The 10,296-nt window shown below is 32.0% G+C and overlaps 1 long non-coding RNA gene across 1 annotated transcript; it reads right to left on the bottom strand.

The window, feature by feature from the left end:
• Positions 1-980: 980 nt before the first annotated feature.
• LOC144838673 (uncharacterized) lies at positions 981-8,874 on the bottom strand. The gene is made up of 4 exons (XR_013611690.1): positions 8,735-8,874; positions 3,221-3,258; positions 1,714-1,947; positions 981-1,232 (listed from the first exon to the last, which is right to left on the bottom strand). It is a non-coding gene; the product is annotated as an uncharacterized LOC144838673 (long non-coding RNA).
• Between the last annotated feature and the right edge of the window lie 1,422 nt (positions 8,875-10,296).

The raw sequence follows: 10,296 nt of genomic DNA, 5'->3' as shown, positions 1-10,296 counted from the left end.
TGTTTTATACTATATAAAACAAATTTTTTTTTTATAGAAATTATAATAAAATGAATGTTAAAATCTACTATTATACATAACCATAACACATTTGTATAGAAAAAACAATTTCACCCAAACCAACCATCCTATATGTAATATAATATATGTATTTATAATTACAACCAAAGTTATACACTTATGTCCATATTGTACTTTTCTTTTTTTTTTTACATTCAACCAAATCCACCACAAACAAACACCACAAAAGACAAGATACTTACAGATGTACTACCGGATGACCTTCCAGATCGGCGTCTTAGTCTGAGAATCATCTTTCTTAAGTTGAAACGTTCTTTAAGGACGTCGATCCAGCTTTTCTCAGTGGGCACTTCGGGAAAAGCATCCTTAATCTCTGGTGGAAATTCACACTTTCCAGAATTTAAGATGTTCCATGCCATTTCCAGTGGATCTGGTTCGATCCAACCACTCGGGGAATCCCTATCTACCACTGGGGAATCCCTATCCACCACTGGGGATGCACTTGGTTCAACTTCGCTGGTAGGAGGTTGGGATGTGGTGGGTTGTGCTGGAGAGATTCTATCTAAAAATTAATGATGAAATAATATTATTAATTTCTAATTATAACTATTATTTTTTTTTGAAAATTATTTTTGATTTAATACTTGCCCAGTATGCTCTTTTAAATTAGGTCAATGCTGTTGTGTTATAATTGTTTGATTTCTGTTTGTTTAATTTTGGATTGTTTTTTCAAGTATCCTTTGTTAATTTTATTTATTTTGTATGTCTTTTGTTTATACATTTGAATATTTTTAATTTTATTTTTCATTTATTTTGATTAATTTAAAGAAAGTAATTTAATTTAATTGTGTATTCCATTATGTGTATTACACACAACATGTTATTTTGCCAAGTATTTTGCTCAGTTTCTTAGTAGAGAGCTTAACTTATTATTCACTGTTAACGTTAGCTTAGTAATTGTGCTATAATATACAGTATACTTTTTACTTGAATATTTTGTTTATCATACTATAATGGGTAGATCATTGTTCAGTTATAGAGCTTTTTTGCATTATACCTATCTCCTCAACTTGTAAATTCTCAACACTTCCGACTGGCGATACAACGTATGTTGTGGTTGAGAAAGTGGGCGATGGGCACCCACTTGGTTCCACTGTGGGAGTGTTGAAAGTTGGTTTGATGGTAGGTTCCTCCTTGATGTCATCAATAGGCTATAAATAAATCAATCAGTCAATTGTTACAATATCATAATACAAAATTACTATTCTACTTACTTATTACTATAACCCTTTTTAGTATCTGTCTGTAATTACCTCCACCAGAATGGCGAGAGGTTATGTAGTCGATTGCGTGTGTTTGTGTTTCTATATTTTTTTGTTAGTTAGCAGGATTATTCAAAAAGGTATTGCCAGACCTTTACCAAATTGAAACCACAGATATGTAATCATGAATATTAAATAATTAATGATGATAAAAAAATTTACTTCATTTATTAAGCCTTGCTACACCGTCTCTTACCCATACCCTTTTTCGGGTCCTTTTTCCTACCCAAAAAAAAAACAGACCTACTTCAATTCGAAATCCTAGATCTGCCACTGTATTTGTTTAATTAATAACAATAAAAATACTTAACCTATCAATGGAAGTTCAATCAAATGATCAGTTATTATAGTTAAAACAGTTAATGCCTACTTTCGGTCCCACGCCCATGTAAAAGCTCCTCCACTGAGCCTGTCTATCACTCTCCTCTCTCTGCCGACTACTACTCTCTCTTCTTCTCCTCCGCCTCTTTCTTATCCACGAAAGGAATACATGCTGGTTTTCTGATAATGTGGGGTCATCAGCGGTTGCTGCTGACGTAGCAGCAGCAGCATCAGCGGCGGCAGCAGCATTAGCTGCGGCAGTCGGTCCAATGGTATCTAATACCTAAACACCAATAAAAACTATTAGTATTGCAATCATTTCTTAACATAACATTTTGTTGTTTAAATAAAATTATAATATATCTTTTATTTAGACAGGTCTTTCGATAAACATAAAAATTTTGATCAATGACATTTATCAATAATTCAGTGCAAAGTTATATTTTTATCAAAAACAAATAATATCCATGCAAGTTAAAACCCCTCAAATAATACTAAATTGAAAGATTGTCTCCTGAAAAAAATTGTTTTTATACAAGTGTTATGTCATATAATGATTATTTACTTTTCACTAATTTTAATATTTTTATGTCTTGGGGACATCTGTAAAGTCTTTTTGTGACTCTGTGAAACCAAATAATTCTGGTCATATTTTTTTTTATTGAAAAAAGAGGTTTATTATATTATTATTTTTATGTTCTAATTGATAGTAACTTTTTCAAAGAAATAATAACACAAACAATAAAACAAACTATGAACAACTTTGATGAATCACAAATTAATAAAAAAAAATCAACATTAAGTATTTCAAATGTTAGTTATTATTGGTAACATTAACACTCATTTAAAACAAATCAATCAACAGTTGAAAACTTTAATAACAATAAATATATAATATTGTGATAATATTTTTTATATTATTTAATATTAAGGTTAATAACAATAACAACAATAATTTAATAACACATTTTAAATAAAAAGAAATGTATTATCTTTATTTAAATTGTTTAAAAAATAAATGTAAAAATTGATTAAAATCAAAATTATGTAAATATTACTGTATATTTTTCAGTTCAATTTTATAAATTAATATTTAAAAACCCTAATGATTGGAAAATGTAATCAATACATTATAATATAGTATAAAATAACAATGATCTATATAGTAACATTTTAATTTCCATTTCTTGAGGAAAGTTAAATAAAAAAATAATAATTATTATAATTTTAGATAAATCAATATAGGTATATATCTATTAAAATTTTTGAATATGAGCTATAAATTTATTTTAAATTAAGTAATTATTTTTTGAAATAAAGTTCAAGTTCATATTTAATTAATAAAATATAAAATATTCTTATTTGAAATAATAATAATATCTAATAACATTAACTAGAAAATTAAATTTTAAAATATTAAATTAAATCATTGTATTAATAAATCATTTAAAATGTTACAAAGTTTTATAAAAAGGGGAAATACAAATATTTATTAAAATGAGGATACAAACAAATAAACACACAGGGACATACAATTATACACATATTTTATTTACCGATAGTTCTGCTTATCCCTTGGATAAAAAATAGGCATCTAAAGAAAGGCTGATTATTAATATTAAAAACAAGAATATACAATACATTAGCACAGAAAACTAATTAACTAACTATGTAGGTAGACTATTCTATTCAATTAAATTTAAAGTGACATTTGTTTACTTCAAACAATACATTTAACAAGATGTAGGAAAACTGATAACAGTTGAAGAAGGTATGAAAAAAAAGCAGAATGCTTGTGGAAGACAAGAAGTATTATAGACAAAGATTATATTAAACATACAGATAAAAATAAAATGTTATGGTAATGGTAAACATATTGAAGTTTACAATAGATAAATAAGAGGCATATAATAATAAAAATATTTGGATATATAATAATTAAAATATACTTTTTATTAAGTCTGAAAGAAAAGCTTTTCTTAGTTCCTAAAAAACTAATACTTTAGGCCCGCATTGACATTGTTGTTTCATTGGATTGTTAATTTTTATAGAGACACACAACAAGTTTATTTTATTTTTTATTTGACAAAAAGAAATAAAACTAGACATGAAACTCGTCACTTTGACGAGTTAGTTATCCGCACCACGACAAACGCCACGTGCACGTCATACGTTGGAATATTGCACACAGATAAAGATTATGGCATTATGACAAGAACTGAAGAATATGATATGCTGTTAGTGCTGAATTCTGTCAATTTGTGTCATATAGTATATACATGCAAAGAGTATAATCTGTATACATATTACATACAGTGTAGAATAGGTGAAATTACGGGACCCGCCATTTATTCCAATTTTTAACATGGCGACGGTATCAAAATGAAACACTTAAATAGCAATTTCTGGAGGAAATTATCTCAGGAACAACATATTAACGTGTAGAAGAAATTTGAATACGTAAAATATAGATGCGCACCCTTTTAAATGTGATGAACTATTACGCAAAATATGAAAATACGACTTTTTTTATTCAACTGGCCATATGATGACGTCACAACATCCGATTGGCAAAATGTTTACATGAATTCGTATCTACAATCCAATAGCTTCCAGAAAACGTTTTAATCGTGATTATCACATTTTATTCTTACGAGCTATTACAGATTAAAATTTACTGTAAAGATGAAATTAATGACCCACGTAATTAAAATTTTTAGGCATGATGACGTCATAAAAATTAAAATATTTTTATCTCATGCTAAAGAAAGTTGATTGACCTACACAATATATAAATTTAGGCGAAAAAGGAATACAGATAAGCGTGATGCGCTCCATTGAATGTGATGAGCAATAACGAAAGAGACAAAAATCCTATATTTTACATTCGTGTGGCCATACGATGACGTCACAATGTTTTTTTAGCCTTATCGATGCATGATCCGATATCTACAACTCATCAACTTCTAGATTTTGTAATAAAAATAAACGGTTCACGGTTTACTTTAGAAACTATGACTGTTTAAAAAAAGACATAATTTTGACGATTTTTTAAGCTTTTTCATAAAAAACGCGCACGAATTGTCTAATTCAACGTGTTCGTATGGCGTTATTTAAACTGGAAAAGGTCTAAATTGTTTTCAAAATTACTAGGAAAGACTTGAAAAATATAATTCAAGAGAAAAAAATATGTTTTTAACGCTACGTGCGCACCGCGTGCGTAAAAAATTGCGCGCCCGTGGGAATTTTTGACATGCTCAAAATGACAAGAAACGCATAAAAAGTTGATTAGAAATTAATTTTGCGCATTTTGAAATTTTAAATGCGCGTGCGCGCGTAACTTCTTGTGAAACATGCCATTTTTAATCCGTAGAAAGTTTGCCCCTGATATGACTTAAATTTTGTCAAAGTGTCAATACTAAATGACTTTTGGTTTTTAATCTATAATCAATCATTGAAATTCATAAAATTGCGCGTAAGTCACGTTGCGCAACTATGACGTCATTCAAAAATAGGAGGTGCACAACTTCACGTAAATGCCCATATGTTGTCAAAGTTATGAAATGTTATGTTTACACATTTTAGAGAAACGCGACTCACAAAAAGGAAGGAAGGATCCAAGAATAATACAGAAAACTAGATTTGAACTCGTCACTTTGACGAGTTCGGGTTATCCGCGCAAACGCAACACGCACATACGTTTAAAATATATGAACGCCGAAAATGATTATGCCATCCTATGACATGAATTAAATATGTTTACAGTGCTGAATTGTACCTATTTTGTAGCATACAGCATATTACAGTATTTACAGAATACACTGTATATGTTATATACAGTGGTAGCATAGACGAAATTACGAGACCCATCTTTTAAAGCCAATTATTAACACGATGACGTCATCAAATTGACTTATAAAGATAACTATTTTAGAAGATAATTATCTAAATAATTACATTAATACAAATTTGAAGAATTTTGGGCACGTGAAAGTGAGATGCGCTCTCGTTTAAACGCAATGAACTTTTACGCAAGAGATGAAAATACGACTTTTTTTATTCAACTGGCTATATGATGACGTCACAACATCTGATTTGAAAAATGTTCACATGAATTCGTATCTACAATCCAATAGCTTCCAGAAAACCTTTTAATTATGATTATCACTTTTTATTCTGATGAGCTATAACAGATTGAAATTTACTGTAAAGATGAAAATAGGTGACCCACGTTATTTACATTTTTAGACATGATGACGTCATAAAAATTAAAATATTTTTAACTCATGCGAAAGATAGTTAATTGACTTAGACAGTATTAAAATATCGGGTGAAATGGAATACGTATAAGCGAGATGCGCTCTATTTAATGTGATGAGCAATAACGAAACAGTAAAAAATCCTATATTTTACATTCGTGTGGCCATACGATGACGTCATAACATCCGAGAGGTAAAAATTCTGCATGAATTCATATCTACAATTTATCTTCTTGCATAATAAGTTAAAAAAATTGGGGGTCACCTTCGATCCTGAAGAGCTATAATAGATTCAAAATAGGCATATATTTGACAATATTTTGTAACTTTTTCAACTAAAACGCGCGCAAATGTTATAAATCAACGTGTTCGTATGACGTCATTTTAATTTGAAATGATGTCAATCTTTTTTTAAATGACTAGGAAAGGCTGGAAAATCACAATTCAAGAGAAAAAAACATGTTTTTCATGCTCCGTGCGCACCTTACGCGTAAAATTTTTCGCGCGCGTGGGAATTTTTGACATGCTCAAAATGTCATGATCAGCGTAGAAAGTTGATTAGAAATTAATTTTGCGCATTTTGAATTTTTAAATGCGCGTGCGCGCGTAACTTCTTGTGAAACATGTTATTTTTAATCCATAGAAAGTTTGCCCTTGATATGACTTAAATTTTTACCAAGTGTCAATACAAAATGACTTTTGGTTTATAATCTATGACCAATCATTGAAATTCATAAAATTGCGCGTAACTTACGCTGCGCGACTCTAACGTCATTAAAAATATGGAGGTGCACAACTTCAGGTAAATGTCCATATAATGACAAAGTTATACAAAAGATATATTCACAAGCAATAGGGGATATGCGACGCACAAAAATCCGGGAAAGAAAGAAGAATAACAAAGAAGAAGATGAAAAAAAAGATATTTACAATCACATGGGTTATCCGCAACTAAGTTGCGGATAACCAACTAGATTTGAACTCGTCACTTTGACGAGTTCGGGTTATCCGCGCAAATGCAACATGCAGATACTTTAAACTATGAACCTCGACAATTACTATGCCATCCTATGACATGAAATAAATATGTTTACAGTGCTGAATTGTACCTATTTTGTAGCATACAGCATATTACAGTATTTACAGAATACACTGTATATGTTATACAGTGTAGCATAGACGAAATTACGAGACCCATCTTTTAAATCCAATTATTAACACGATGATGTCATCAAATTGACATATAAACATAACTATTTTAGAAGCTGATTATCTAAATAATTACATTAATACAAATTTGAAGAATTTTGGGCACGTAAAAGTGAGATGCGCTCTCGTTTAAATGCAATGAACTTTTACGCAAGAGATGAAAATATGACTTTTTGAATTAAACTGGCCATATGATGACGTCACAACATCTGATTGGCAAAATATTCACATGAATTCGTAACTAAAATCCAATAGCTTCCAGAAAACGTTTTAATCATGATTATCACTTTTTATTCTGACGAGCTATAACAGATTAAAATTTACTGTAATGATAAAAATAAGTGCCCTACGTTATTTACATTTTTAGACATGATGACGTCATAAAAATTAAAATATTTTTAACTCATGCGAAAGATAGTTGATTGACGTAGACAATAATAAAATCTCGGGGGAAATGGAATACGTATAAGCGAGATGCGCTCTGTTGAATGTGATGAGCAATAACGAAAGAGACAAAAATCCTATATTTTACATGCGTGTGGCCATACGATGACGTCATAACATCCGAGAGGTGAAAATTCTGCATGAAATCATTTCTACAATTTATCTTCTTGCATAATAAGTTAAAAAAATTGGGGGTCACCTTCGATCCTGAAGAGCTATAATAGATTCAAAATAGGCATTATTTTGACAATATTTTGTAACTTTTTAAACAAAAACGCGCGCAAATGGGCTAAATCAACATGTTCGTATGACGTCATTTTAATTTGAAATGATGTAAATCTTTTTTAAAATGACTAAGAAAGGCTGTAAAATCATAATTCAAGAAAAAAACACATGATTTTCATGCTCCGTGCGCACCTTACGCGTAAATTTTTTCGCGCGCGTGGGAATTTTTGACATGCTCAAAATGTCATGATCAGCGCAGAAAGTTGATTAGAAATTAATTTTGCGCATTTTGAAATTTTAAATGCGCGTGCGCGCATAACTTCTTGTGAAACATGTCATTTTTAATCCATAGAAAGTTTGCCCTTGATATGACTTAAATTTTTACCAAGTGTCAATACAAAATGACTTTTGGTTTATAATCTATGACCAATCATTGAAATTCATAAAATTGCGCGTAACTTACGCTGCGCGACTCTAACGTCATTAAAAATATGGAGGTGCACAACTTCAGGTAAATGTCCATATAATGACAAAGTTATACAAAAGATATATTCACAAGCAATAGGGGATATGCGACGCACAAAAATCCGGGAAAGAAAGAAGAATAACAAAGAAGAAGATGAAAAAAAAGATATTTACAATCACATGGGTTATCCGCAACTAAGTTGCGGATAACCAAAAAATATTGATCCCATACAGTAACAAGGAGTTATCCGCTCTACCAAGCGGATAACTAATAAAACAATTTATACATTATTTCTAGGCTAGGCCTCTAGTTAGGCCTAGCCTAGTAGTAGGCTTGCCTAGGCCTACTAGAGGCCTAGTGCCTAGACAGGCCCTAGGCCTAGTAAAGAGACTATCTATATCATTTATTCACCTAGGAGGACAATTAAGTCTCTTCGGTATAACTATACACTCATCGTTTGTACTCACCTAATTAGGTCTTGGGAACAGCGTACAATGGTTAATATAGTTTGGTTTACGTCTTCCTTCGGTTGTGTCTGCTTATCAAGAGCGAGACTCTTGTCTCTCGCACATTCAACCCCTGGGGGTGGTCGTGACGTATCTCGCCACTGGCCAGTCCCCCAGGGCCGGATTCGTGTGTTGAGTGCATATAGGCCCGGCGATTGGCTGTGACGTATAGATGACGTAACCACTAGCCAATCGCCAGGCACTACACTAGGCTAATTAAAATTTCTCTTTCTCTCTAGGCCTAAGTCTAATTATAATAAGTGCCCGAAGTTAGCCTAGTAGCTACCTAGCAAGGGCCTAGGCCTATAATATTATTTCTTTATTACGACCACATTGGATGGAAAGTCTCTAGCTTATTCACGGAGGGGGAGAGAGGATCAGTATGAGGCTAGCTAGCTCCCTTTGTTTGTTTCTATTCAATTTTTATACCTTGTCATTTTTACACCGTGTTTCATAACTTATATTTTTTTTTTGTGCAATTATGTGTGTGTACATAATATATTTTATTGTATATCTATTTATTATTTTACTAATTATTGTCAATCTTCAAGAAGAATTTCTGTTGTTATTTTATGATGATGGACAAATAAAGCATTTCAGTATTCAGTATTCAGTATTCTTTTTTTTTCCGATCCTCACCAGACGTACGTGTGCGTGCGCGCACACACACACACACACACACACACCAACGACGTACACACGCTCGTTTTTTCAGCAGCACAGGCCTAGCTTTCTGCTACTAGCCTACGTCTAGGCCCCTATACTAGCCTAGGCCTACTACTTAACTATACTAACTAGCCTAGTTATCGAACTTTACCTGGAATCTTGAGGAATTGGTTTTGCAATCAGCATAGAGTAGGCCTAGATAACATTTTTATTTTAGGTTTTTTCGAGTACAGTACGATTTATGTGAAAGAAAATGTATTTTGTATTTTATTTTTGTAGTACGCGTACGTAGTTAATGGTTACCATGCGCACAATAATTGTAACACTATTAGCACATGCGCACATACCAAATCATGATGGTGTAGCCTCATATTATATACACACTAAAAACAGGCTCTCCTCTCCGATGCTAGCCTTGTGTTTCTTCCATCCTCGCGCGCGCACCAGCAGCAAGAAAGAAGGCTCAATTCAGCAGCCGCGCTTAGCTAAGAGGAAGAGGAGGAGGAAAGGTCAAGCAAAATGTCCAATTTTTACATTCTTTCATTGTTTATTTAAAATTGTAGGCCTACTTCCCAATTTGTATTGTAGGTTTACCTAGATTCTTGAGGTATTGTTCTTACAACAGCGTAGAAAAGATAACATTTATTTTAGGTTTTCTGAACGAACGATACAAAAGAAATGAATGTAAAAACTTTGCATCATAGGCTATGTAGGCCTACGCGTACGTAGTTAATGGTAACCATGCGCACACTATTGTGAGCCTATTTGCACATGCGCACAAACGAATCATGATAGCCTAGAATTGGAAAGCACCATGTTTCTTTGATTCTCACGCGCCGCGCGCACCTCCTAACGCT

Source organism: Antedon bifida, chromosome 3, assembly GCF_963402885.1.
Source record: "Antedon bifida chromosome 3, ecAntBifi1.1, whole genome shotgun sequence".
NCBI lineage: Eukaryota > Metazoa > Echinodermata > Crinoidea > Comatulida > Antedonidae > Antedon > Antedon bifida.
The sequence above is the reverse complement of the archived record's forward strand: the minus strand, read 5'-3'. Positions and strand labels throughout refer to the sequence as shown.